Here is a 27,794-nt window from a genome sequence, read left to right on the forward strand (position 1 = left end):
CGCAAGCGTCACAAAACGCAACGCAACACATGTCCATGTGCCCCCATGTTAAATATAGGGGCGCATGACGCATGCGTCACCACTGCAGCGCCCGCCGCTGCGCCGCACAACGCTAATGTGAACCTAGCCTTACCTGCAATCTTTGCTGGTTCAGATACTCCAGTAAAACCCCAATCATCTGGAGGCGTTGTGGCCTGCGTATCCGCACAGAAGTAACATGCTGTTCAGTATGCGGTGGGCTACTTTCTTCCCTGTGTTCTTCATTACCAGCACTCATGGTAAGGCCTGTCAGAAAGTGGTTATGGCTTTCCAAAATGGAGATTGAGAAGAGGTTGGACTAGGAAATGACATCACGTAATTTTTTATTTTTTTTTAATCTCTTTATTTAGCTTTATTTTACTGACAAATCAGCATAAAAAACGCACAAAAAACGCACAAAAAACGCACTAAAAACGCACTAAAAAACTGCACCAAAACTGCACTGCAAAAAACGCACAAAAAACGCATAAAAAACGCATAAAAAACGCATAAAAAACGCAGGTGCGTTTTCTGCCAGAAGATGCAGATTTTGTGCAGATTTTGTGCAGAAAATTCTGCACCAAATCTGCATCGTGTGCACATAGCCTAAGGCCATGTGCACACGTTCAGGATTGTTAGCGTTTTTTTCGCGTTTTTTCGCTATAAAAACGTGATAAAAACGCGAAAAAAAACGCTTACATAAGCCTCCTATTATTTACAGGGTATTCCGCATTTTTGGTGCAAATGTTGCGATTTTTTCCGCGAAAAAATCGCATAGCGGAAAAAAAAGCAACATGTTCATTAAAAATGCGGAATTGCAGGGATTCCGCACACCTAGGGGTCCATTGATCTGCTTACTTCCCGCACGGGGCTGTGCACACCATGCGGGAAGTAAGCAGATTATGTGCGGTTGGTACCCAGGGTGGAGGAGAGGAGACTCTCCTCCACGCACTGGGCACCATATAAGTGGTCAAAAAATAAGAAATAAAATAATAAACAGTCCTATACTCACCCTCGATGTCTTGCCGCCTCCTCGCACGCTGCCGTTCGGTTTCTGTACCTGGTGTGCGCTGAAGGACCTCGCCGAATGACGTCACTGTCCTGTGATTGGTCGTGAGCGGTCATGTGACCGCTCACGTGACCGTGACGTCACGGGAGGTCCTGTGCGCACAGACCAGCTATACGGAACGGACGCCGGTGAGATGTCTGGGTGAGTATAAGCATTTTTTTATTTTTTTTATTATTTTTAAACATTCTATCTTTTACTATAGATGCTGCATAGGCAGCATCTATAGTAAAAAGTTGGTCACACTTGTCAAACGCTATGTTTGACAAGTGTGACCAACCTGTCAGTCAGTTTTCCAAGCGATGCTACAGATCGCAGGGAAAACGTTAGCATTCTGCAAGCTAATTACGCTTGCAGAATGCTAAAAAAACGCGAAAAAAACGGAAAAAAAACGCAAAAAAAAAAATGCGGATTTCTTGCAGAAAATTTCCGGTTTTCTTCAGGAATTTTCTGCAAGAAATCCGCAACGTGTGCACATACCCTAAGGGTATGTTTCCACGTTCAGGAAACGCTGCGTTTTTGACGCTGCATTTTTCCGCAGCGTCAAAAACGCAGCGTCCAGATGTTACAGCATAGTGGATGGGATTTCATGAAATCCAGACTCCACTATGCGTTAAAAAACGCATGCGTTTTTTGCCGCGAAAACGCATGCGTGGTGCGTTTATTCGAAAGGCAGCATGTTGCTACTATGAGCAAAACACGCAGGTACACCGCAGGTGACCTGCCAGTGACCTCAGGTGCAGTTTTGGTCAGGATTTACCTGCATAAAATCCTGACCAAAGCCTGAAGCAAAACTGAACGTGGACACATACCCTTAGTCGTCAAATTACCTCAGGAAAACCCTACGCGCCATTTCGTCAACTCGCTTCCGCGCTCACGGACACGTGACTGGCACACGTGACGTCGCGCTCTACCTCACACCTGTACGCACCTCGCAGCAGCTCTTCTCAATGTATTTCTAGCGGATAGGCGGGGCGTGGTGACGTCATGCATTTTAGCTGGGAGCGCTCTCTGCATTCGACGACAGCGCTCGGCCAAATGTCACTGAGCAGTTAGGGGCTCGCCTTCTTCAAGATTTTCATTGGCTGCAAGGCGGCAGGTGCCGCCAATGCGGCGTAACTGATTGGCTGAATTAGACGTCGATCAGGGATGAAGGGAGGGGCGGCCGTGTGTGAATGGGAACGGAGTGCGAGACAGAGGAGAAGCAGAGGTGAGCGGGGAGGACCAGGCGATCCATCATTACAGCACCCATCGCCAGATACAGGTACCTGTCCGTGTGCATCGGGTGTGCACCTGTCTGCAGCAGTGATGTCACTGCCCTGGGAGCATGTGTCTCATGTCTGTAGATGGTCTTTCTCTATGATTACAAATGTATCCCCCATAGTCACAGCCGTGCCCCCTGTGATAAGTGCCATACCCTTCATCACTCCCTTTTCATCTGAAGAGGCAATTTGCATATTTTCATCTGCAGAATCTCTGCTTGCTGTCAGAGAATAGAACTGTTATTGCAGAGAAAAAAGGAATAAACCTTTTTCCCCCTCATACATCTCCCAGCAGTGGGTGCAGACAGTGCTCCGTGAGTCCACAGGGGCTTGTGCTGGACTATGAGACTACCTATGAGAAGTATGAGATCCTTCTCTTCAGTGTTCCCATTCACTGACAGCGGCAGAGATCTTGACACGATGAGATCTGTACACACCCTGCATATTACAGATAGATACTAAATCCAGCGAATAATGTAATAATATAATGGTCAAGTCCCTGCCCATTTATAGGTGACGGTGCACTCAGATGATCGGTGACTCCCTGCAATGTGACCATGCGCCTGTATGTAACACCGGCGGAGGCGTCCTTCAGGGTCAATCACCCAATAACCTTCCGTTCCAGGGATAACTGCAGGATTCCCAATGATAATGATGACAGATCAGATCACCCAATATAGTTGCAGGGCCAAATTAAAGGAGTGATCCAAGATGACAGAAACATGGCTGTTTTATTCTTAAAACAGCGCCACACCTGTACACAGGATGTAGGTGGTATTGCCGCTCGTCCTTATTCACTTTAAAGTGGTGGAAACGTAGGGCCCTTTCACACTGCGGTCTAAGGTTCTGCCACGGGCTTTGGCCAAACCCCCTATGAAGCAGTATTTGGGTGTAATGGGCTGATGGAGTCATTGACCATAATGGTGCTGATCAAGTCACCATGTGTTCTGTCATGTATCATTTTCGGGTGTATACGCCTACTGAAGCCGGTGGCTCGGAAGTAGTCAACTTCGTCTGAGTGTCCGCCTTCAGTAGGCATATACACTGAAGTGGCCCCATCGGTGCATACAGCCAAATCCGGTTTTGTGGGGAGGGTTCGGACGTAAGCCCCCAACAAGATCAACAAACGTAGGACAAAGCGCAGTGTGAAAGCACCTTTATTGTTCGGTGGGGGTTTTACCTCTGGGACTGGCCCCGATCGGCAGAATGGAGAATTATTACGCTGTTAGAATGAAGCGTCAGTGCACAGGCTCGAGCTCTGCTCCATTCATTCCCTCTGGGGCTGCTCAGTGCTTCGCCTGGCTTTTTCCAGCAGCCCAATAGGGAATGAATGGAGTGTCAGTTGGGCATTTCCGCTTCATTCTACCGGAGATAGAAATTCCCGAATTTGGTCGATTGGTGCCGATCCCATCAGTAGAACCCCCACAGACCAGTAAGTTATCACCTGTGGATTGGTCATCACTTGTTTTCACAGGAGAACCCCCTTAAGGCTACTTTCACACTCGCGTCGGTACGGGTCCGTCGCTAAGCGTCGGGCCGACGTACCGATGCACGTTGTGAAATTTGTGCACGACGTGGGCAACGAATGCAGTTTTTCAACGCATCTGCTGCCCATTCTGAAGTCCGGGGAGGAGGGGGCGGAGTTCCGGCCGCAAATGCATGGTAGAAAATGGCGGACGCGACATACGAAAAAAAAAGTTCCCTTGAATGTTTTTTCGTGACGACGGTCCGCCAAAACACGACGGATCCGTTGCACGACGGACCCGACGTGTGGCCATCCGTCGCGATCCGTAGCTAATACAAGTCTATGGGAAAAAAACGCATCCTGCGGGCACATTTGCAGGATCCGTTTTTTTCCCAAAACGACGGATTACGACGGATGCCAAACGGCGCAAGTGTGAAGGAAGCCTAAGTCTAGGATTACGCAGTGATTTTGGTACCAAGACTACGACTAGCAAGTCACAAAAAATTCAGAACTAGTTGAATTTTTATTAACTTGTTGCACTAACCTGCATAGAGCCGTCTTTGGCCGCACGATCTGTGCCAGAGCTCTAATCGCTGTGTTGCCTCAGCCTAATGGAGCCTAGCTGTGATGCCAGACACAACCCATGGACAGGTGTGGCACGGTTTCAAAAAGAAGGCTGACATTTTTTTCTTTTCCTGTAAACTCTATCTGTGATGATGGGTATCACTAGCCCACCTTTGGACTCCGTATCACAAGCAGATATAAGTGACGAGGTTGTGTAAGTGCACAGCCCCGGAGCCACACGCATGCATGACACCGGTCTACCCTTTCTTGTCTGGATAGGATCCACTTCATGGCCTTCATGGATGGTGGGTGATGGAGGCCCTGAGGCCAGGTCATCTATGTCATCAGACATTAAGTCATCGTTGTTGGCAGCACCCCACCTCGTGTACCCAGGACGTGCTACCTGGGGATGGCCACACTAGTGATCGCTCAGTCATAATGTCCTCCCGGAGGATCTGATCCTCAAACTTCCAAGGAACTCCTGGAAGAGGTGTCAGAGGTGTCACCAAAGCCTCCTGAAACCCCCCTGACACATACTTCTTGTGCATGATGGGCGGATGCTCAGTCATTGGAGTCCAGGCGTTCAATCACATTCAGATGGCAGGAAATAAGTAATGGAAGGGGCATGGTCTGTAATAGGGGTACTAGTAAGGGAAACATTTGTGATGGCAGCATGCACGCACCTCCCATTCGGCCAGCTGCAGAATTTGGCAAGTATGCTGGCTCAGGAGCTGCTCCCCTCCATATATAACATGGGCATCTCCGACCATACCATAGCTCTGCCTGTAAGAGAAACCTCACATTTCACCCAACTCCCCCAATACTGCCTCATGATAATGGGGCTGTATATTAGGACTCTGCCCCCATCGTGACTGCTGCCTGTGGGACTATCCTGATAATGACAGCCGGTCCTGAGGAATTACTGCTCCGCGTGTAATATTCTTCATCCATAGCAATGGCTGGTGTGTGAGATGCGCTCATCCTATGAAGCGACCTCGCTCGACTGCTGAGGGGAAGTGTCGGGAAAGCCGAGGGAATCTCATCATCCTCAGGGACAGGTTCCAGCTGCAGGGAAAGCCTCCCTTTGTTCTGCAGCAATAAGCAGATTTTGTACCGTCCCTTTAAACATTACTAGTTAACCCTTGATAGCCCAGTGAATTTTCCTATTAATTATGAAATATCTTGCTCATTATTTCTTTGTGCATGTCGCTGGTCACTTTCTTTCTGATTAAATCGGTTTTATGGACTTGGAGCCAGGCACATAGTGTTGTGTTATTGATTATCCTGACCGATCTATGTGTACGAGTCTAATGTAGGTCACAAGAGCAGGGTGTGTGCTGATTGTACTATGCAGTATGTGGCGGCACAGCAGATCTGAGGCTTCCACCGGTTATTTATATAGGGCCTATAAATTCTATTATGATGTTACTTAGTGTTCTGCATTATGTTCCCAATGGAATGAGTTTATTCTGTGGTGGGCGGTAGGGCAGCCAGACCCTCATCCGCACACTGTATGGCATTGCTGAGGATCGGCCTGTCACTACATTGCCCAGAGCTGGCATTCTGTCCTTTTCTGCCGTTGTCTGCGTTAGTATCATCTTCTGGTCTGGTGGGCTGCGCCAGGAGATGCTGGGCGCGCTGATTAGCTGCTCCCTGACAGTTGAGCATCGTATGATGATGCCAGACAGCGCCCGCCTACATCGGAAGTCTGACGGCTGGAGGTTACTGCCGGTCAGGCACCTGCCGCTGTGTGATCCCTCCGCTGTCACGATCTGGTAGGAAGTGGATTGTTACCGATGACTGTTAGTAAAAGGTTAAATGTGTCATAAAAGAGTAAAAGCGTGAAGCAAAACCACGAGCCCATCACTGGCGTTATATGGCGCAGACCTGATTATTATTCACTAATGGAATTTTTACCCAGAAGATAACTATAAGAGACAGTGTGCTGCCGAGATGTGTATCTAAGCCTGTGTGATACTAACTGCTCAGCTGTACATATAGGCGTATCATAAAGACTATTACAGAACCGCACAGGACTACATCCCCCATCATGTTACTGATTTACAGAATCTTCAAGGAGTGTCCTGATAAGTGGTTGTATCTAAGCCTATGTGTGTGATACTGTGTGCTGAGCCATGTAGCTAGGCCCTAATATGTGATGTTACTGCACTGCTGATGTTGTGCTGCTGAACTATAGCTAAGCTCATTATGTGTGATACTGCACTGCTGATCCACAGTATCTAAGCCCGTCATGTGTAAGGCCGGTTTCACACATCAGTGTCTCCGGTACATGTGGAGACAGTTTCCTCATGTACCGGAGACAGAGACACACGTAGACACATTAAAATTAATGTGTCTCTGCACATGTCAGCGTGTTTTCGCGGACCGTGTGTCCGTGTGCGAAACGCGGAGACATGTAAGTGTTTGTGGGAGCGCACGGATCACACGGACCCATTAAAGTCAATGGGTCCGTGTAAACACGTACCGCACACGGATGCCATCCGTGTACTGTCCATGTGCTTTTTTTAAAGTCATAGGGTTAAAATTGAAGCAAATTGTTTCAATACACGGACAGCACACGGATACACGGATAGCACACGGATGGCCTACGTGCACACATGGACACGGATAGCTCCTGGACCGTTTCTTCCGGTACCGGAAATATCTGGACGTGTGATACTGGCCTAATACATGCTTTGGATTGGATACAGCAATTCATATCATGTGTGATAGTCCTCTGCTGCATCTAAGCCCAATATAATATCTAAGTCTATAATGTGTGATACTGTGTGGTTGAGTTGCTGTATCTAAGCCTGTCACGTGTGATACATGCTGCTGAATTGCTCTATCATGTGTGATACTCCTCTGCTGTATCCAAGCCTCTTAATACTATATCTAAACCTATTGTTGCTGTGTATCTAATCCTATCGTGATACTGCTCTGCTGAACTACTGCCTGATCATGTCATGTGATACTGTGCTGTTTAGGTGCTGTATCCATTCCTTTCTTGTGTGATGCTTTACTACTAAATTGTGTATCTAATCCTATTGTGTGATACTGTGCTGCTAAGCTGCGGTATCTAACCGTCCTGTGCGCAGAAAGCAGGCAGCCATATGGAAGGGTAAGTGCCCGGGGCATGGCTTAACACAAGGGGGCGTGTCGGCTGCTTCTCACTCCTGCTGTCTGCGGAATCAGAGCGTCCTGTGCGGGAGTGCGGGGCAAAGGCTCAAAACCGGGACAGTCCCGCACAATGAGGGACGGTTGGGAGCTATGTGTTAGTGCTCTGTGCTCCGATTCTCTCACATGAGAGAATTGCAGCACAGGTGCAGGGAAAACGGAGAAAGTAATTTCTCCATCTTCTCCATTCTCTGTGTCAGCGGTAATCGCACTGCACTCGGATGACATCTAAGTGCAGTCTGATATTTCACGCGAACCCATAGACTTTTATGGGTGTGTGTGATCCGAGACTTCTAGCATGCTGATCTGAGCTTCCCCATAGAATAAGACTGTTCCAAGGCCTATCCGATGAAACATCGTATAGCACTCGGGCGTGTTATACGTTCGTGTGAGCGAGCCCTATTAGTGATTGTTTTATGCTCGTAGAAATGCAGTTTGGCCATATAAATATTAGACAGGTAGTTAATCGACCGACTTCGTGTAGTCAGCATTCGTTTATCAGGTCGGACAGTGTAAATGAGCCTCACAGTTTTCTCACACCCGCCTGTGTTCATGAAAGCGGTATTATTCACGGTATGGGTGTCATCATTTACCATACATTTGCAAACCAAATTTGTCCCCAGTGATCTCCATGTCCTAATAATGTAATAACTGAACAGTGTTTGGATGGGCCGAGGTGTTTAGTCATTACCGCTGTGTCCATTTACCCTCCCCCCCTTAGTTATTCCTGTCAGTGACACATAACAGAACCACAAGTAGCAGCCTTCCTTCATATGTACGGTATTTCTGCTCTTGCTTGTGAGGAAGTGGTTTGTCTGCACCAAAACTGGTGGCCGACATCAGACATTTGCTAATGATCTTGCCAAAATCTGATAGGCTGCTAATTTTGCACTAAGATATGATTATCTGATGAAGTTATTAAAAAAAATGTCAATCTTAGGCCGTAACTACACGGCGACACTGAGATCGCAGCGACTCATTGAAACATCGGCGGTAATGATTTCCTATGGGGTCGCTTTGCAGCTGTGACAATGTTATTATGCTGGTCTTCATAGAATTGCTGTTGTGCGACACTTCGGTGCATAGCCCCAACCTCATCGGTCTGTTATGGCGTAAAGTGGCCTTCCTATAATAATGATGAGGCTATGCCTTAAAGGTACGCAGTGATGTGTGGCCTTAGAGAGGGCAAAGATAACAGGCACACCTTGGTGCCCAAAGAGCCCCCTTGTGCACACAGTCTTTGTCAGACAGATTCCATCTCCATTGCAGTAGCTTAGGTATCCATGGTTACTACCACTAATAACTGTCACTATATAAGTGGTCGTAACCATGGATATTTAAGTTACTGCAATGCCTGCACATGGGGTAAGTGACATAGAAAATCAGAAGAACTATACTATATTTCTAATTGGAAGTATTTGCTAGTATTATTGTTATATCTTCTACATATTGGGATAGGATCTTGGAAATGGGAAAACCCTTATAAGTTGTGAGGTCTTGCCTCTGTAAGCATCATATTATTAGACTGAGAGTTGGGGAATATGAATTTGAAGACATAGCCATCACCTTTACGTTTTTGTCATTAAACCATTCCTGATTATCTTTTGCAGTGTGGTGGGAGGGGGGCATTATCCCACTGAAAGAGACTACTGATATTGGGGAATGGGTCACATCCATATGAATGCCAGGACTCAGGGTTTCACAGCAAAACGTTGCCCAGAGCATCACCCTGCCTCCGCCGGCTTGTCATCTTCCAATAGTAGATTATGGTGCCGTATCATAATTATAATAATTTTATTTCTATAGGGCCAACATAGTCCGCAGCACTGTACAATTGAGTGGGACATGTGCAGACAATAACAGATTATACAGAATAATTCCTAATTCAACAGTTACAGAAGGAGTGAGGACCCTGCTCGCAAGCTTACAATCTATCGGGAAATGAGGGGATACAATAGGTAAAAAGTGCTTGTCATGTATGGTCCAGCCATCATTATATAATATATAAGGGTTTTCAGATAATCTGCATGATCGGGTCATCAGCCAGTATCTGTCTAAGTAGAGTTACCAAATGCTATTGGGTGCATGAATGATGTGTAGACAGGTGGATAAGAGGGACCAGATTCTGAGGAAAATTTATAAAGGGGAACAGTGAAGAGTTAGATTAGACAAGCCTATCACACCATTTCACTGAAGAGGTGTGTTTTTATTTTAAAGCATGTTTAAAAATGTTGGGGCTAGGTGTTAATCGGATTATCCGGGGTAGTGCATTCCAGAAAACAGGAGCAGCACACGAGAAGTCTTGGAGATGGAAGTGGGAGGTTCGGATTATGGAGGATTTTAGTCTTTAGATCAGATGCAGATCGGAAAGCGTGGGTAGACAGAGATGAAGGAGGAGATGTAGGGTGATGCAGAACTAGGAGAGTTTTGTGGGTGAGAGAGAGAAGTTTATATTGTACTGTAGGAAGATGGACCGGGCCAGTGATGCTTCTCTCGTGCCGGTTCTGGAACTATCGGGGCTGTCACCATTGTTGCTGAGGGGAAGGCTTTCCAACCTGGCAGACCTTTGCACTCAACTGTAGGGGGAGTGTCAGGGATAAAAGGGACGGTGCGCGGGAAACCGGGACACTTTGCGGGAAGACAGAGCACGTAGCAGGAGAAGGTTGACTCACTCTCCATGGGGCTACGTGATAGTTCAGGCCCGCGCTGCAGCTCCTCAGTCCTTGCACACACTGACCGTGAGGGACATGAATTCGTGTGCCCGCTCATCCCAACGACTGAAGCTCTGACCCGCATCGCTCCACTGACTGCCGTGAGTGCGCGGCCTAAATCTGACCTGGCGAATTGCGAGAATCAGGCAGCTTCATCCCCGTCACCAGCACTGTACTGACACACCTTCCGGTGGTGTCAGAGACTGCTTCACTTCTTGAACTTCGTCCCAGTAACCCAGTACCTTGCCTAGGAGAACCAGGATACGCCGCTTCCGTCGGGAGACAGTGCATCACCTTCCTTCAAGAACAGGCCAAAGACTTCACGCATCACTTACGGCGCCACCCTCGGATTCCAAGCTTCCACAGCCCGGAATCCATCAGACTGATAAGTTTGCCAATTTCATAACCGTTCGTTCCTACCCTGACACAAAACCTAGTTTTACTCCCCCCTTAACCCTTTCTCTCCCTGAGTGGCGTAGCCCCTGTAATAAACCCTTTAACTCTTGTTCTGCCTCCTGCTCATCACTGTATCCTGCGTTCCTGCTATTCTACATTACTCTGTAGTGGATGGGTAACCAGTGCAATGACTGGCACAGAGTAGAGGTAGCGGTGTACTAGCTGCACAGAAATACGATGCCGGCTGCCACGTTTGGGAGGATTTATAGAGAAGAAAGTTTGTAAGAGGGATCAGTACAGAGTTGCAGTAGTCCAGATAAGAATGAATAAGGCTAGGTTCACATTTGCGGTTGAGTCCGCCGCATATAGTCCGCAACCGCATGCAAAAACGCATGATAATGCAGCGTTTTTTATCCGCATCAGCTTACGCATGACGGCAAAAAAAATGCAGCGTTTGCATGCATTTTTACATGCATTTGCGCTTTTTATGCGCATGCGTTTAATATTTCCAGGAGGGTGTGTCTCAATGGGCGTGTCTAAATCAATTCCTGGACATGCGCAGTCCAAAGTACGCATCAAACGCATGCGTACGCAAAGACATGCGTACGCACGCGTTCCTATAGACAGTAATGCGTTTTTTAACGCACTCATGCGCATGCCTGCGCATATTTAACGGAAATTTGCCACCTCAAAAATTGCAACACGGTGCGTTAGCCGCGCCACGCCGCACACTGCGAAAGAACGCATGCAAACGCGTGCACCTGCATCTACAATGTTAAAGATAGGAAATCAAGATGCATGCGGATGTATGCCTCAGAAACACTGTGGACACAACTGCAAATGTGAAACCAGCTTAAGAGTTTGTGCCGTTCTAGATTGAGAAAATGTCATATTTCCAGGACGTCCCCCTGACAGCACGCTGGAGGACGTCCTCCTCCTCCTTGCTGGGACAGGAAACAACACGAGAGGTTAAAAGGTCCCACTCCGCCCCCTTTCCTTTAGTGTTTTTCCTGTCCCTGCATGGAGGGACACACGAGAGATCAAGCTTACCGGATCGGAGGGCTCAGGGGGATCGTGCGGCTGGTCCAATATCCTTCCCCCTCGTCAATAGCCCAGGGCACATACTCCCCGGGTGGGAGTCCCTGCGCCCAGAGACCAGTCGAGCGGACGCGCTCCTGGGTGAGCCGCTTCCTCCCAGGGGGAGGCTCTCGGCTCAGGCGCCAGGAAGGACAAGAGGCGCCGGCGCCAGGATGGGCGCAGAGGTCCGCATGCTCTCATACGAGCAGGCAAGGGCGGCAGAACCTCCCGGCTTCAGCGTGCGTTCCACTGCGTGGAACGCGGAAGTAAGTAAGATATCGTCACTTCCGGTGACGTCAGCGGCGTCATTTCCGGTGCATTCGGCGGCAGTGTATGCGTTCCACAGTGTGGAACGCTAAGCATCTATAAAGAAGTGCCGGATATGAAAATAGGCGGCCAGCGCTCTACAGGCTGGGGCGAACGCCACATTAACCAGGACGCAGGTTCACAGGCGCAGCCGGAAAGGAGGTCTGCAATGCCAGAGACAAGGGGTAAGTGCAGCAGTGCTGCAGAAACCCTATATATACATATCTAGCAGGAGATGCTCTATTTATACGGTATATATTTATATTTAAACAGAGGATATGGATTCCAGGAGTGAGGAGACTGGGGTAAGTGCGCATAGCGCATATTACCTTTCTCACTTATTCCTAAGTCACTAAGATGTACTCACTCTTATACTTAGGATAAGGAGGCTCAACAGACATCCCTGCCAGTGGCAAAAAAGTCAGGCAAAGCACTGACAAAGTCCAGACGATGTTCCATATGTAATGCAAAGTTACCAGATGCACATAAAAAGGAATTGTGCGAGTCCTGCATTTCTAGAGTTGTAAGAGAAGAACAACCATCATTATTATCCGAAATGAGGTCTTTAATTCGGGAAGAGGTGCAAAATTCATTGGCTTCCATGACACAGCGGTACCCCTCCAGCCCAGGTCGGGGCCGTAAAAGGCCACGGTTGGACCTGGACCAAGATGATGATCAAGTTTTTTCTAAGGAAGAATCAGACGGTAGAAGTTCGGATCAAGAAGAAGGAGAACTACCATTAGAGGAGCAGGATCAAGAAAGAAAATTTCTATTCCCGGTGGAAGAGACGGAAGATCTAGTGCAAGCAGTGAGAAATACAATGCAGATGAAAGAAGAACCGCGGCCGAAGTCCAGACAAGATTTGATGTTTGGAGGGCTGACATCACAAAGACAGACGGTATTCCCTGTAAGCGATCACCTCAAACAGATGATATTACAAGAATGGAAAGATGCTGAACGTAGACTGATAGTGTCGCGAGAATTTAAAAGTCGTCTACCATTTGACCCGGAAGACATCAAGGCATGGGAGGAAATTCCGAAGATCGACGTGCCTATAGCCAATGTTACTAAAAAAATGGCTATTCCATTTGAGGACTCTTCTAGTCTCAGAGACGCTATGGACCGCAAAGCAGATATTCTGTTGCGCCGTTCATGGGAGACGTCGGCAGCACTGATAAAAGCTAACATTGCAGCCACATCAGTAGCTAGATCAATGTATTTGTGGATGGGGCAGTTAGAGGAACATTTGGTGAATAAAACCCCACGGGCCGATATAATTTCCTCCTTACCCATCATAAAATCTGCCACAGCCTTTATGGCTGACACATCAGCAGAATCCGTGAGATTTGCAGCCAGAAATAGTTCATTATCCAATGCGACTCGTAGAGCTATATGGCTTAAATCTTGGTCAGGGGATAATGCATCAAAAAACAAGTTATGTGCTATCCCCTTTTCAGGGTCCAAAGTATTTGGACAAGCATTAGACGACATTCTTGAATCCGCATCAGATAATAAAAAAGGTTTTCCTGAGGAAAAACCGAAAAAATTTCAGCCATTTCGGAAGAGACCCCCACCTCGAAGTTCCTATAAAGGCAAACAGCCTGACTATAGAGAACAGTGGAGATCCAGCAGAGGTGCCTATAGAGGAGCCTATTCTCAGAACCGAAGGGGAAGAAACTCCCTGTTTGGGTCAAGCCCTAGATCTAGGAGAAAATGACGCCATAGGTATAGGGGGCAGGCTCAGTCTCTTTCTGGACAACTGGAAAAAAGTCACAAAAAATGCCTATGTCCTAAAAATTATTTCAGAGGGTTACAGGATAGAGCTCGTATCCCCAGCACCACAGAGGTGTATCCCACCTACCAAGGTGGCAAAAAATTCACCAATGTTCATAGACATTCTGAAGTTGTTCAGTTCTCAGGTTATAGTGCGGGTTCCCACAACAGAAATAGCCAGAGGTCACTACTCTTCACTATTTTCAATCCCAAAGCCATCAGGAGAAACACGCACAATAATAAACCTAAAACTATTAAACGTCTATGTAAGATACAAAAGATTCAGAATGGAATCAATAAAAACAACTGTCCACCTCATAGACAAAGATGCGGTAATGTGTACGCTCGACCTAAAAAGCGCGTATCATCAGGTTCCAATCCATACAACATCTCAGGAGCTTCTGAGGTTTTCTGTAAAGTTTCGGGACCAAACCTGCCACCTTCAATTTCAAGGTCTCCCGTTCGGCCTGGCGTCAGCACCGAGGATATTTACAAAATTGGTAGCGGAAGTGGTGGCATACTTAAGAAACTAAGGAATTACAATAATTCCTTATCTGGACGATTTTCTGCTGGTAGCCAGAACAAGAAACATCTTAATCCTACACAGAGATCGAGCCATTGCAGTCCTAGAATATCTAGGTTGGGTCGTGAATCAAGAGAAATCACACATGAAACCCGAATCTCGGAAGGTATTTCTGGGAGTTCTTCTAGATGCCACCACAAGACAATCCTTTTTGCCAAGAGAAAAGCAGGTGTCAATAAGAGCATTAATCATGGATTCCTAAAGCGTCAGGTTACTATAAGATCAGCCATGAAGGTCTTAGGGAAGATGACGGCCTGTATCACTTGCGTAAGGTGGGCACAGGCTCACTCAAGATTGTTACAGGATCAGGTTCTCTCGGCATGGGATCGACGTCAGTCATCGCTGGACAGAGTAATCCACCTATCAAAGGCAGTAAAAAAGTCATTGCATTGGTGGACACAATACAGCAACCTAAGAGTGGGGGTTCCATGGACCTTTACCCCTTGTGTGGTGATCACTATGGATGCCAGCCAGTGGGGTTGGGGAGCCCATCTAGAAGGATCATTCATCCAGGGCAGGTGGCCAAAAGATATCAGTCAAAGATCTTCAAACTACAGAGAGCTTTTCGCTATTTGGGAAGCTCTAAGAAGGAATCACTCCCGCTTGAAAAACCAACATGTGAAAATTCTAACGGACAACATGACAGCAGTATCCTTCATAAGACACCAAGGAGGTCCCAGACACAAACCACTTCAGGAATTGGCACGAAAAATTTTTTTTTGGGCAGAGAACACAGTCCTGTCAATCACAGCAGTCCACTTAGAAGGATCTCAAAACGTCCTGGCCGATTATTTGAGCAGGAAAGAAGTCTGTCCCACAGAATGGGAATTAAACCAAGAAATCTTTCACCGATTATGTCATCGCTGGGGGACTCCCAGGATAGATCTATTCGCTACAAGAAAAAATTCGAAGGTGGCCAGATTCTATTCCCTCAACCCTACGGACATGCCGGAAGCAGTCGACGCCTTGAGTCAAACATGGGTCGAACCACTATCTTATGCCTTTCCTCCAATAGCACTCATTCCGAGGGTTCTCAGGAAGATTCAGGAAGACCAAGCAACAGTTTTGATGATAGTGCCATTCTGGCCGAGAAGGAGCTGGTTTCCATTCTTAGGAGCCATGACAATGGACAGTCCAGTCAGTCTTCCTCTATGGAAGGACATCATTCATCAAGGACCTGTGTTACATCAAAACCCGGAACGATTGCACCTTTCAGCATGGATCCTGAGAGGGACATCTTGAAATCGCGAGGGCTATCTGATGAAGTCATCTCAACGATCCAAGCTAGTCGTAAACCAGTAACTTCATCTATTTATTACAAAATTTTGAAGAAATTCTGTATGAAAGGTGGCAGGTCGGCCGTGATGTCAGAGAACCCGGATGTTCCTAGAGTTCTGGATTTTCTCCAATCTGGATTCAATATGGGGCTGAGACCTAGTACCCTTAAGGTACAGATTTCGGCGCTTAGCACATTTCTGGATTATCCGTTAGCCTCTCACCCGTGGATAATTAGATTCATAAAAGCTGTCTAGAGATTGTGTCCCACAATTAGGCAATTAACTCCCCCTTGGGATTTAAATTTAGTGCTCAGAGCCCTATGTAAAGATCCTTTTACCCTGGAAGATGACATGCCCATTGCAATAAGAACTTGGAAAACAGCTTTTTTGGTAGCTATTACAACGGCCAAAAGAGTAGGGGAAATACAAGCCCTGTCAATTAGGGACCCGTACCTCCAGGTTCGTGAGGATCATATAATCTTAAGACTAGATCCATCATTTATTCCCAAGGTAGCTTCAGTACAAAACAGAAATCAGGAAATAATTATACCCTCCTTTTGCAATAAACCCTCTAATACAAAAGAACAATCTTTACATTCTCTTGATGTCAGACAGGCAGTACTAGATTATTTAGAGGCCACTAGTACTTGGAGAAAGGATCCCAATCTTTTTGTCCTGTTTGGGGGTAAAAATAAGGGTAAAAAAGCATCCAAAACATCTATAGCTAGATGGATCACTACAGTGATCTCAAAAGCCTATGCGTCAGAAGGGGTAAATTGTCCTGTGGGAATAAAAGCCCATTCAACTCGTGCCATTTCAGCGTCATGGGCCGAACGGGCAGGGACATCATTAGAACAAATCTGTAAAGCTGCAACTTGGGCCAGTGTGAACACATTCTGTAAACACTACAAACTGGATGTGTTAGCAAACCAACGAATGTCTTTTGGGAGAAAAGTTCTCCAGGCAGTTGTCCCACCCTAAAGGAGTTTCTTTGGTATTCTCCAGCGTGCTGTCAGGGGGACATCCTGGAAAATGGGTATTATACCTACCGATAATTCGGTTTCCAGGAGTCCATCCTGACAGCACCGTTACTTCCCCCACTATGTATACTATGTCATATGCTGTAAATATGATTTGGTTAACCCCTTCCTGACATCAGACGTACTATCCCGTCGAGGTGGGGTGGGCCCGTATGACCACCGACGGGATAGTACGTCATACGCGATCGGCCGCGCTCACGGGGGGAGCGCGGCCGATCGCGGCCGGGTGTCAGCTGCCTATCGCAGCTGACATCCGGCACTATGTGCCAGGAGCGGTCATGGACCGCCCCCGGCACATTATCCCCCGGCACACTGCGGGCTTCCCTGAGACCCCCGGAGCAACGCGATGTGATCGCGTTGCTGCGAGGGTCTCCTACCTCCTTCCTGGCTGCAGGTCTCGGATCCAAGATGGCCGCGGCATCCGGGTCCTGCAGGGAAGGAGGTGGCTTACCGAGTGTCTGCTCAGTGCAGACGCTGGTAAGCCTGCAGCCCTGTCAGTGAGATCGGTGATCTGATAGAGTGCTGTGCACACTATCAGATCATCGATCTGTGATGTCCCCCCCTGGGACAAAGTAAAAAAGTAAAAAAAAAAATTTTCCACATGTGTAAAAAAAAAAAAGAAAAAAATTCCTAAATAAATAATTAAAAAAAAATATATATTATTCCCATAAATACATTTCTTTATCTAAATAAAAAAAACAAAACAATAAAAGTACACATATTTAGTATCGCCGCGTCCGTAACGACCCAACCTATAAAACTGCCCCACTAGTTAACCCCTTCAGTAAACACCGTAAGAAAAAAAAAAAAAAACGAGGCAAAAAACAACGCTTTATTACCATACCGCCGAACAAAAAGTGGAATAACACGCGATCAAAAAGACTGATATAAATATCCATGGTACCGCTGAAAATGTCATCTTGTCCCGCAAAAAACAAGCCGCCATACAGCATCATCAGCAAAAAAATAAAAAAAGTTATAGTCCTGAGAATAAAGCGATGCAAAAATAATTATTTTTTCTATAAAATAGTTTTTATCGTATAAAAGCGCCAAAACATAAAAAAATGATATAAATGAGATATCGCTGTAATCGTACTGACCCGAAGAATAAAACTGCTTTATCAGTTTTACCAAACGCGGAACGGTATAAACGCCTCTCCCAAAAGAAATTCATGAATAGCAGGTTTTTGGTCATTCTGCCTCACAAAAATCGGAATAAAAAGCGATCAAAAACAGTCACGTGTCCGAAAATGTTACCAATAAAAACGTCAACTCGTCCCGCAAAAAACAAGACCTCACATGACTCTGTGGAGCAAAATGTGGAAAAATTATAGGTCTCAAAATGTGAAGACGCAAAAACTTTTTTGCTATAAAAAGCGTCGCTGGTTTCACACTTGCGTTTTTGTCTGCAGCGTTTTTTGCACAAAAAAACGCATGCGTTTTTTCCCTATATTTAACATTAAAAACGCATGCGGTTTTTTTGTACGCGTTTGGTCGCGTTTTCAAACGCATGCGTTTTTTTTCTGCATGCGTTCATTTTCAGAAATACAACCTGCAGTATTTTCTTGCGTTTTTAAGCACATGCGTTTGTTTGCGTTAAAAACGCATGCATTTTTATCGAAAAAAACCAGAAAACACACTGAAAAGCCACTCACCACCATCAAGGTGATAAAGGGATCCAAACCCTAACCCTAACTCTACCCCTAACCTCACCCCTAACCGTTTAATGAACATTTTCTGACAGTCATAGTGCCACGTATTTCAGTGCCACGTATTTCAGTGCCACGTATTTCAGTGCCACCTATTTCAGTGCCACCTATTTCAGTGCCACGTATTTCAGTGCCACGTATCACGTATTTCAGTGCCACGTGTTTCAGTGCCACGTATTTAAGTGCCACGTATCACATATTTCAGTGCCACGTATTTAAGTGCCACGTATTTAAGTGCCACGTATTTAAGTGCCACGTATTTCAGTGCCACGTATCACATATTTCAGTGCCACGTATTTAAGTGCCACGTATTTAAGTGCCACGTATTTCAGTGCCACGTATTTCAGTGCCACGTATTTTAGTGCCACGTATTTCAGTGCCACGTATCACGTATTTCAGTGCCACGTGTTTCAGTGCCACGTATTTCAGTGCCACGTATCACGTATTTCAGTGCCACGTATTTCAGTGCCACGTATTTCAGTGCCACGTATTTCAGTGCCACGTATTTCAGTGCCACGTATTTAAGTGCCACGTATCACATATTTCAGTGCCACGTATTTCAGTGCCACGTATTTAAGTGCCACATATCACATATTTCAGTGCCACGTATTTCAGTGCCACGTATTTCAGTGCCACGTATTTCAGTGCCACGTATTTCAGTGCCACGTGTTTCAGTGCCACGTATTTAAGTGCCACGTATCACGTATTTTAGTGCCACGTATTTCAGTGCCACGTATTTCAGTGCCACGTATTTCAGTCACGTTTAGGGTTAGGGGTAGGGTTAGGGTTAGGGCTAGGGTTGGAGGTAAAGTTAGGGTTGGGGCTAAAGTTAGGGTTGGGGCTAAAGTTAGGGTTAGGGTTTGGATTACATTTACGTTTGGATTAGGGTTGGGATTAGAATTATGGGTGTGTCAGGGCTAGGGGTGTGGTTAGGGTTACCGTTGGGATTAGGGTTAGGGGTGTGTTTGGGTTAGGGTTTCAGGTAGAATTGGGGAGTTTCCACTGTCCAGGCACATCAGGGGCTCTCCAAGCGCGACATGGCGTCCAATCTCAATTCCAGCCAATTCTGCGTTGAAAAAGTAAAACAGTGCTCCTTCCCTTCCGAGCTCTCCCGTGCGCCCAAAAAGGGGTTTACCCCAACATATGTGTTATCAGCGTACTCGGGACAAATTGAACAACAACGTCTGGGGTCCAAGTTCTCTTGTTATCCTTAGGAAAATAAAAATTTGGGGGGCTAAAAATCATTTTTGTGGGAAAAAAAAGATGTTTTATTTTCACGGCTCTGAGTTATAAACTGTAGTGAAACACTTGGGGGTTCAAAGTTCTCAAAACACATCTAGATAAGTTCCTTGGGAGGTCTAGTTTCCAATATGGGGTCACTTGTGGGGGGTTTGTACTGTTTGGGTACATCAGGGGCTCTGCAAATGCAACGTGACGCCTGCAGACCAATCCATTTAAGGCTGCATTCCAAATGGCGCTCCTTCCCTTCCGAGCTCTGTCATGCACCCAAACAGTGGTTCCCCCCCACATATGGGGTATCAGCGTACTCAGGACAAATTGGACAACAACTTTTGGGGTCTAATTTATCCTGTTACCCTTGTGAAAATACAAAACTGGGGGCTAAAAAATCATTTTTGTGAAAAAAAAAAAAGGAATTTTTATTTTCACGGCTTTGCGCTATAAACTTTAGTGAAACACTTGGGGGTTCAAAGTTCTCAAAACACATCTAGATAAGTTCCTTGGGAGGTCTAGTTTCCAATATGGGGTCACTTGTGGGGGGTTTGTACTGTTTGGGTACATCAGGGGCTCTGCAAATGCAACGTGACGGCTGCTGACCAATCCATTTAAGTCTGCATTCCAAATGGCGCTCCTTCCCTTCCGAGCTCTGTCATGCGCCCAAACAGTGGTTCCCCCCCACATATGGGATATCAGCGTACTCAGGACAAATTGGAAAACAAATTTTGGGGTCCAATTTATTCTGTTACCCTTGTAAAAATACAAAGCTGGGGGCTAAAAAATCATTTTTGAGAAAAAAAAAAAAATTATTTTCACGGCTCTGCGTTATAATCTGTAGTGAAACACTTGGGGGTTCAAAGCTCTCAAAACACATCTAGATAAGTTCCTTAGGGGGTCTACTTTCCAAAATGGTGTCACTTGTAGGGAGTTTCAATGTTTAGGCACATCAGGGGCTCTCCAAACGCAACATGGCGTCCCATCTCAATTCCAGTCAATTTTGCATTGAAAAGTCAAATGGCGCTCCTTCCCTTCCAAGCTCTGCCATGCGCCCAAACAATGGTTTACACCCACATATGGGGTATCATCGTACTCAGGACAAATTGCACAACATTTTTTGGGGTCCAATTTCTTCTCTTACCCTTGGGAAAATAAAAAAATTGGGGGCAAAAAGATCATTTTTGTGAAAAAATATGATTTTTTATTTTTACGGCTCTGCATTATAAACTTCTGTGAAGCACTTGGTGGGTCAAAGTGCTCACCACACATCTAGATAAGTTTCTTAGGGGGTCTACTTTCCAAAATGGTGTCACTTGTAGGGAGTTTCAATGTTTAGGCACATCAGGGGCTCTCCAAACGCAACATGGCGTCTCATCTCAATTCCAGTCTATTTTGCACTGAAAAGTCAAATGGCGCTCCTTCCCTTCCAAGCTCTGCCATACGCCCAAACAGTGGTTTACCCCCACATATGGGGTATCAGCGTACTCAGGACAAATTGTACAACAACTTTGGGGGTCCATTTTCTCCTGTTACCCTTGGTAAAATAAAACAAATTGGAGCTGAAATAAATTTTGTGTGAAAAAAAGTTAAATGTTAATTTTTATTTAAACATTCCAAAAATTCCTGTGAAACACCTGAAGGGTTAATAAACTTCTTGAATGTGGTTTTGAGCACCTTGAGGGGTGCAGTTTTTAGAATGGTGTCACACTTGAGTATTTTCTATCATATAGACCCCTCAAAATGACTTCAAATGAGATGTGGTCCCTAAAAAAAAATGGTGTTGTAAAAATGAGAAATTGCTGGTCAACTTTTAACCCTTATAACTCCGTCACAAAAAAAAATTTTGGTTCCAAAATTGTACTGATGTAAAGTAGACATGTGGGAAATGTTACTTATTAAGTATTTTGCGTGACATATGTCTGTGATTTAAGGGCATAAAAATTCAAAGTTGGAAAATTGCAAAATTTTCAAAATTTTCACAAAATTTCCATTTTTTTCACAAATAAACGCAAGTTATATCGAAGAAATTTTACCACTAACATGAAGTACAATATGTCACGAGAAAACAATGTCAGAATCGCCAAGATCCGTCAAAGCGTTCCAGAGTTATAGCCTCATAAAGGGACAGTGGTCAGAATTGTAAAAATTGGCCCGGTCATTAACGTGCAAACCACCCTTGGGGGTGAAGGGGTTAAATAAAATTCAAATGGTATCTATCCATGGTGTGGTACTTGTCAAAACACTAAAGGAAAGGGGGCGGAGTGGGACCTTTTAACCTCTCGTGTTGTTTCCTGTCCCAGCAAGGAGGAGGAGGACGTCCTCCAGCGTGCTGTCAGGATGGACTCCTGGAAACCGAATTATCGGTAGGTATAATACCCATTTTTGAGCCTAGTTGGTCACTAAGGAGCATGCCTGTGAGCTAACAATAAAGGGAGAGAAAGAGAGTAACAGGAATCTGAAGAGGTGCATAATGTCAGGATGGTAAATTGAGTGAGAAACAGGCCCTGCAACTGGAGACCCACATCAGGGCTGCATTAATAGAGAGATACAGAGACTATTGTAATAGGGAGCAGATAATTGTGTGCTGTTACCATATAAAATTTGGTTCAAGTGACCAAAGCCATAGAGTCATGTGTAGAGAATTATTGTTCAGGTTGTTTGGTTCTGCTGTTACTAAACATTGAAGAGGACCTGTCACCTGGTCAAAAGTAGGCAGTTTTTGCTTTCGTTTTAATTTTGCTGCTCCCCCGAGAATGCTGCTTTTTCTTACTCCTTGTACTCTGGAGAGCACTGGTTTTCAGGATCGGTCAGTGTCCCAGAAGTCAAACTCAGAGTTATCTAAGGCTACTTTCACACTAGCGTCGGGCCGAGGTTCCCGACGCTAGCGTTGTCTCCGCCGCACAACGGGGGCAGCGGATGCATTTTTACCACGCATCCGCTGCCCCATTGTGAGGTGCGGGGAAGTGCGGGGAGGTGGGGGCGGAGTTCCGGCCGCGCATGCGCGGTCGGAAAAAGCGGACCGTCGTGAGCAAAAAACGTTACATGTAGCATTTTTTGGTCCCGACGGTCCGCCACAACACGGCGCAACCGTCGCACGACGGTTGCGACGTGTGTCAATCCGTCGCAATACGTCGCTTAATGTAAGTCTATGGGGAAAAAACGCATCCTGCAAGCACTTTTGCAGGATGCGTTTTTTCTGCAAAACGACGCATTGTGGCGGATTGCAGTTAACGCTAGTGTGAAAGTAGCCTTATATCCCACTGACTGTGATACCTACTAACCTTGAGAATAACTTTTTAATTTCTTGTGTTTAGGCAACCAGTTCTAGTGATCAGCAGAGAATCTGAAAAAACTGTAGCAGCCCAAAGGTCATTATTACACCCAGAGGCGCCAGGTCAGCACCATTCAGGGGGCTTGTGTAAGCTCGAGAACAACTCCAAGGTGGATATGCATTGATAGGGGCTAACCTTCCCTCATCCCACAGCAATTATAACATTTGGAAAAGAATGAGGAAAACTTTCCTGGAGCACTAGTAGTATGGTGCCTATTCTTCCAGGCCCCAGGAGCGGACTATGTATACAAGTGCTTCTCACAAAACTAGAATATCATCAAAAAGTTAATTTATTTCAGTTCTTCAATACAAAAAGTGAAACTCCTATATTATATAGAGTCATTACAAACCGAGTGATCTATTCCAAATGTTTATTTTTGTTAATGTTGATAATTATGGCTTACAGCCAATGAAAACACAAAAGTCATTATCTCAGTAAATTAGAATAATTAACAAAAAACACCTGCAAAGGCTTCCTAAGCATTTAAAAAGGTTCCTTAGTCTGTTTTAGTAGGCTCCACAATCATGGGGAAGATTGCTGACTTGACAGAGGTCCAGAAGGCAGTCATTGACACACTCCACAAGGAGGGTAAGCCACAAAAGGTAATTGCTAAAGAAGCTGGCTGTTCATAAAGTGCTGTATCCAAGCATATTAATGGAAAGTTGAGTGGAAGGAAAAAGTGTGGTAGAAAAAGGTCCACAAGCTACCTGGATAACCACAGCCTTGAAAGGATTGTTAAGAAAAGGCTATTCAAAAATTTGGGGGAGGTTCACAAGGAGTGGACTGCTGCTGGAGTCATTGCTTCAAGAGCCACCACACACAGACATATCCAGGACATGGGCTACAAGTGTCACATTCCTTGTGTCAAGCCACTCATGACCAATAGACAAGCCAGAAGTGTCTTACCTGGGCCAAGGAGAAAAAGAACTGGACTTTTGCTCAGTGGTCCAAGGTGTTGTTTTCAGATGAAAAAAAATTTTGCATTTCATTTGGAATCCAAGGTCCCAGAGACTGGAGGAAGAGTGGAGAGGCCACAATCCAAGCTGCTTGAGGTCTAGTGTGACGTTTCCACAATCAGTGATGGTTTGGGGAGCCATGTCATTGCTGGTGTAGGTCCATTGTGTTTTATCAAGACCAAAGTCTGTGCAGCTGTCTACCAGGACATTTTAGAGCATTTCATGCTTCCTTCTGCCGACAAGCTTTTTGGAGATGGAAATTTCATTCTCCAGCCGGATTTGACACCTGTCCACACTGCCAAAAGTACCAATACCTGGTTCAGAAACAACAGTATCACTGTGCTTGATTGGCCAGCAAACTCACCTGACCTTAACTCCATAGAGAATCTATGGGGTATTGTCAAGAGGAAGATGAGTCACCAGAGCCAACAATGCAGACAAGCAGAAGGCTGCTATCAAAGCAACCTGGGCTTCCATAACACCTCAGCAGTGCATACATTTCAGTAGGCCAACATTTTAGATTTTAAAATCATTTTTCAAGCTAGTGTTTATAAAGTATTCTAATTTACTGAGATAACGACTTTTGGGTTTTCATTAGCTGTAAGCCATAACACTTGAAATAGATCACTCTGCTTGTAATGACTCTATATAATATATGGGATTCAGTTTTTGTATTAACGAACTGAAATAAATTATCTTTTTGATGGTATTCTCATTTTGTGAGAAGTTCCTGTTTATTTGCAATTGTTCATCTCTTCAAGTGTATTGAGCCAAGTGTGAGAGAAACCACCAAGTGTATTGTGCCCCTCACAGTGATTGTAACCACTAAGCTTGAAATGCCTCTGCTTGATAAAAATAAATATTCTTGTACCTAAAATGGTCTTCAGTGAGGACTGCTCTGTTTACAAATGAGAAAAATACCAGTATAGAAGCATTTTATAAATCCTAGATCTCGGCCATGTGTTAGGTGTTATCACCGCTTGATAGCTTCTACCAAAGTAGCTATTTCTGCTGCTTCACTCACTATCATTTCCGAGATCACTATAGAAACAGTGGTGTCGAGTCAAATCCGTAAAAGTAAGAAAACTGTAACACCACTGACTATTTATATCCCAGGCTGGCGTGTTTCACACATCCATTAGCAAGTAAAACTTGTTCGGTCCATTGTCCTCTATGTAGATGGAGCAATCTAAGGACTGACAGGTTCTGATCTAGGACCAAGATGCAAGTTGGCAAAATCCTACATTTAAATATTTTTTTTCCCCTTCACCTCAAAATGTGGCACAACATGATAAACAACCCTCGTTTATGATTACCCCCCGCGTTTTTGACAGTTAAACATGGAGCCATATCTGCGGCTCAAAAACTGATTTGTTTCCTTTCCCAAAATAATTTAATTAGTTTAGTCATAGCAGTAATGGACTGAAGTCAGGTTTCGAAAATCAATTCCTTGCAATTTCCCTATGCTATAGTTAGCATAAAAACCAGTGAACAGTCTATTACCAACATCATGAAGATCTACAGTCTGGAGGGTCTTTAAAGTCAGTAGTATAAGATAGAATATCCAGCACAATAATTGCCCCCAAAGATCCAGAACAAGTCACCCTCATTTGGAGCCAATCAGTTCCAATAAGGTGTTTTTTATTTTTTTTGTAGACCTTCGTCTAAAGACCCATTTGGATGAGTCCATTTCCATTAACAAAATAGTGAATAGCTATTGTAGTGCAGGTTGGTACAGTGTGACATACAGGCAGGGACCACAGGAAAGTTCTCAGCATCCTTGTTTAATGTCCAAACAACTCACACAGTGCACAGCACACAGTATCCTCCGGATCACAGCCGGGGCGTCACAACAGTCCGTACATGAGACCGGTTGCCGAGGGCGACTGTACCACCATATCACGCTGCGGGGTGCCAGGCGTTCGCTTCTCTTGGCTCTGTGTTACCTCAAACAGGCTGGATGCTGCAGAGCCACCTGCTCTGCTACTTGCAAACAAACCCTATACTGCAGGGTTTTTAACTGGAATCTGTGGCCATGGGCCACTTGCAAGACACGGCTTGGAGGAAGCGGACCGCCCCACTACCATCCTGTAGTCTGCTTCAAAAATAAAAGCCCTTACCGGGTTTTCCTGAACATTGTCTTGGCCGAATAGCTTGACTAGGTCCACACTTACATTTACTTTGCCTTGTGGCTCATAGGCGTCCTGCTGTGAATACAAGCCTCTCCAGCGGGTCTAATAGGACTCTGTCCGCATCCTAGGGAATACATATCGACCCTCGAATATGATCCCCCTCACTGCCTCACACTATATATAAGTTAATTGATGCTTATTTAATGATCTGTCTATCCGTGCCGATGAAAACTGATTGGTTATACAGCGATTTTGGTGCCAACGATGTCTGACTTTTTGTTAAAGGGAACCTGTCACCCCCCCAGGCGTTTGTAACTAAAAGAGCCACCCTGTGCAGCTGTAATGCGGCATTCTGACAAGTTGGCTCTTTTAGTTCGGGCCCCTGGCACTGCTAAAAGAATCGCTTTTGAAATTTGACCCCCATACCATGAAAGTAGCGTCCCCAGCGCCTGCGCAGTTATTTTTTTTTTCGGGAATGCAGAGTTGCGCTGCCCTTTGAACTTACAGCGCAGGCACCGGGCACGCTAAGGAAGAGGAGGCGGCGCCCGGCGCGCAGAGGCCATGATTGACGGCTGTGAGGCGTCTGGATTAGGGGGGAAAGACCTGCCCCAGTGGCGGTTTCATGGTATGAGGGACAAATTTCAAAAGCAATTCTTTCAACAGTGCCAGGGACCCGAACTAAAAGAGCCACCTTGTCATTACTGCTGCACAAGGTGGCTTTTAGTTACAAATGCCGGGGGGGGGGGGGGAGGGGGGTGACAGGTTCCCTTCAAGTTTATGGTTCTGATTACGAATATGACTTTGGTTTTGCCAAATTGGCTCTAATTTCTGAAATATTTTGGCGGACTATAAGATGCACCCCAAATTTTGGGGAGGAAAATAGGATAGCAATGCTTTAATAAAATGGTGGTGCGTCTAATAGTCAGATTTTACGGTAACTTATGGGGGTAGGGTTACGGTGGAGCGGGGTCACAGGACGCAGGATCGCTGCTGCAGGAAGCAGGCGGCTGTGGCAGGAGTGGGGCAATGCTGCAGCCCTAGGGCTGGGAGGAGGGGGTCTTCGGTTGTGCGAAGCTGCTGCGGGCCTCAGGCTTTCACAAAATGTCGGCGGAATCCCTGCACTTCCCACTGTTTTCACTGCGATGTTCTTCGGGAAAATAGCTGCCGAAATAATTACAGTAAAATTCTGGCTTAAAGTCACTTTTATAGCATTGTAAGCCTAAAAATTGAAATGCAAAATAATCATCTCAACAACTAGAACTAATTCAACAAAAGTACGGTAATTGGATTCTTTAATTCAGCACCCTCAAAATACCCTAAATCAAATAAAAAAAACCTTGGCGCCTAGACATTTTTTACATTTTTCTTGTAGACCTGTGTTATTTATTAATGCTAACGTACTATCACCATACAGCAACATGTTTAATCCTGATAGCAATGATATATGCCCCTTTTTACACTGATCACTCGATGAATGAGTCGTGGTTTGTTTACTCATGGGTTTATAATTGGGCACTCACATAAACATGTAGAGGGCGACTGAGACCTATCAGTTGTGTGGCTGAAAATTCTATGGCCTTCGCCCATTGCTGTTTTACAAATTGATCACTAAAAACTGATTATATGATTTTTTTTAAATTGTTAATAGTTATGCAATATTGGCGGTTTACTTGCAAAACTATATGACAATTAATCAATTAGCAATATTTAATGATTG

At 45.4% G+C, this 27,794-nt stretch overlaps 1 protein-coding gene across 2 annotated transcripts in view; it reads left to right on the forward strand.

Annotated features, from left to right (window-relative positions):
- The first annotated feature begins 2,103 nt into the window (after window positions 1–2,103).
- The window catches only part of SLCO4A1 (solute carrier organic anion transporter family member 4A1), a 63,668-nt gene continuing 37,977 nt past the window's right edge, over window positions 2,104–27,794 (forward strand). Inside the window, exons 1-2 of one of the 2 annotated variants that reach the window (XM_077252890.1) lie at window positions 2,237–2,348; window positions 22,972–23,051. The gene's annotated coding sequence lies outside the window, so the exon portion shown is untranslated. Of the gene's footprint in view, window positions 2,349–22,971; window positions 23,052–27,794 lie in introns of both variants that reach the window. The other variant, XM_077252889.1, reaches the window with a different exon arrangement.

Source organism: Ranitomeya variabilis, chromosome 4 (assembly GCF_051348905.1).
Source record: "Ranitomeya variabilis isolate aRanVar5 chromosome 4, aRanVar5.hap1, whole genome shotgun sequence".
Lineage (NCBI taxonomy): Eukaryota > Metazoa > Chordata > Amphibia > Anura > Dendrobatidae > Ranitomeya > Ranitomeya variabilis.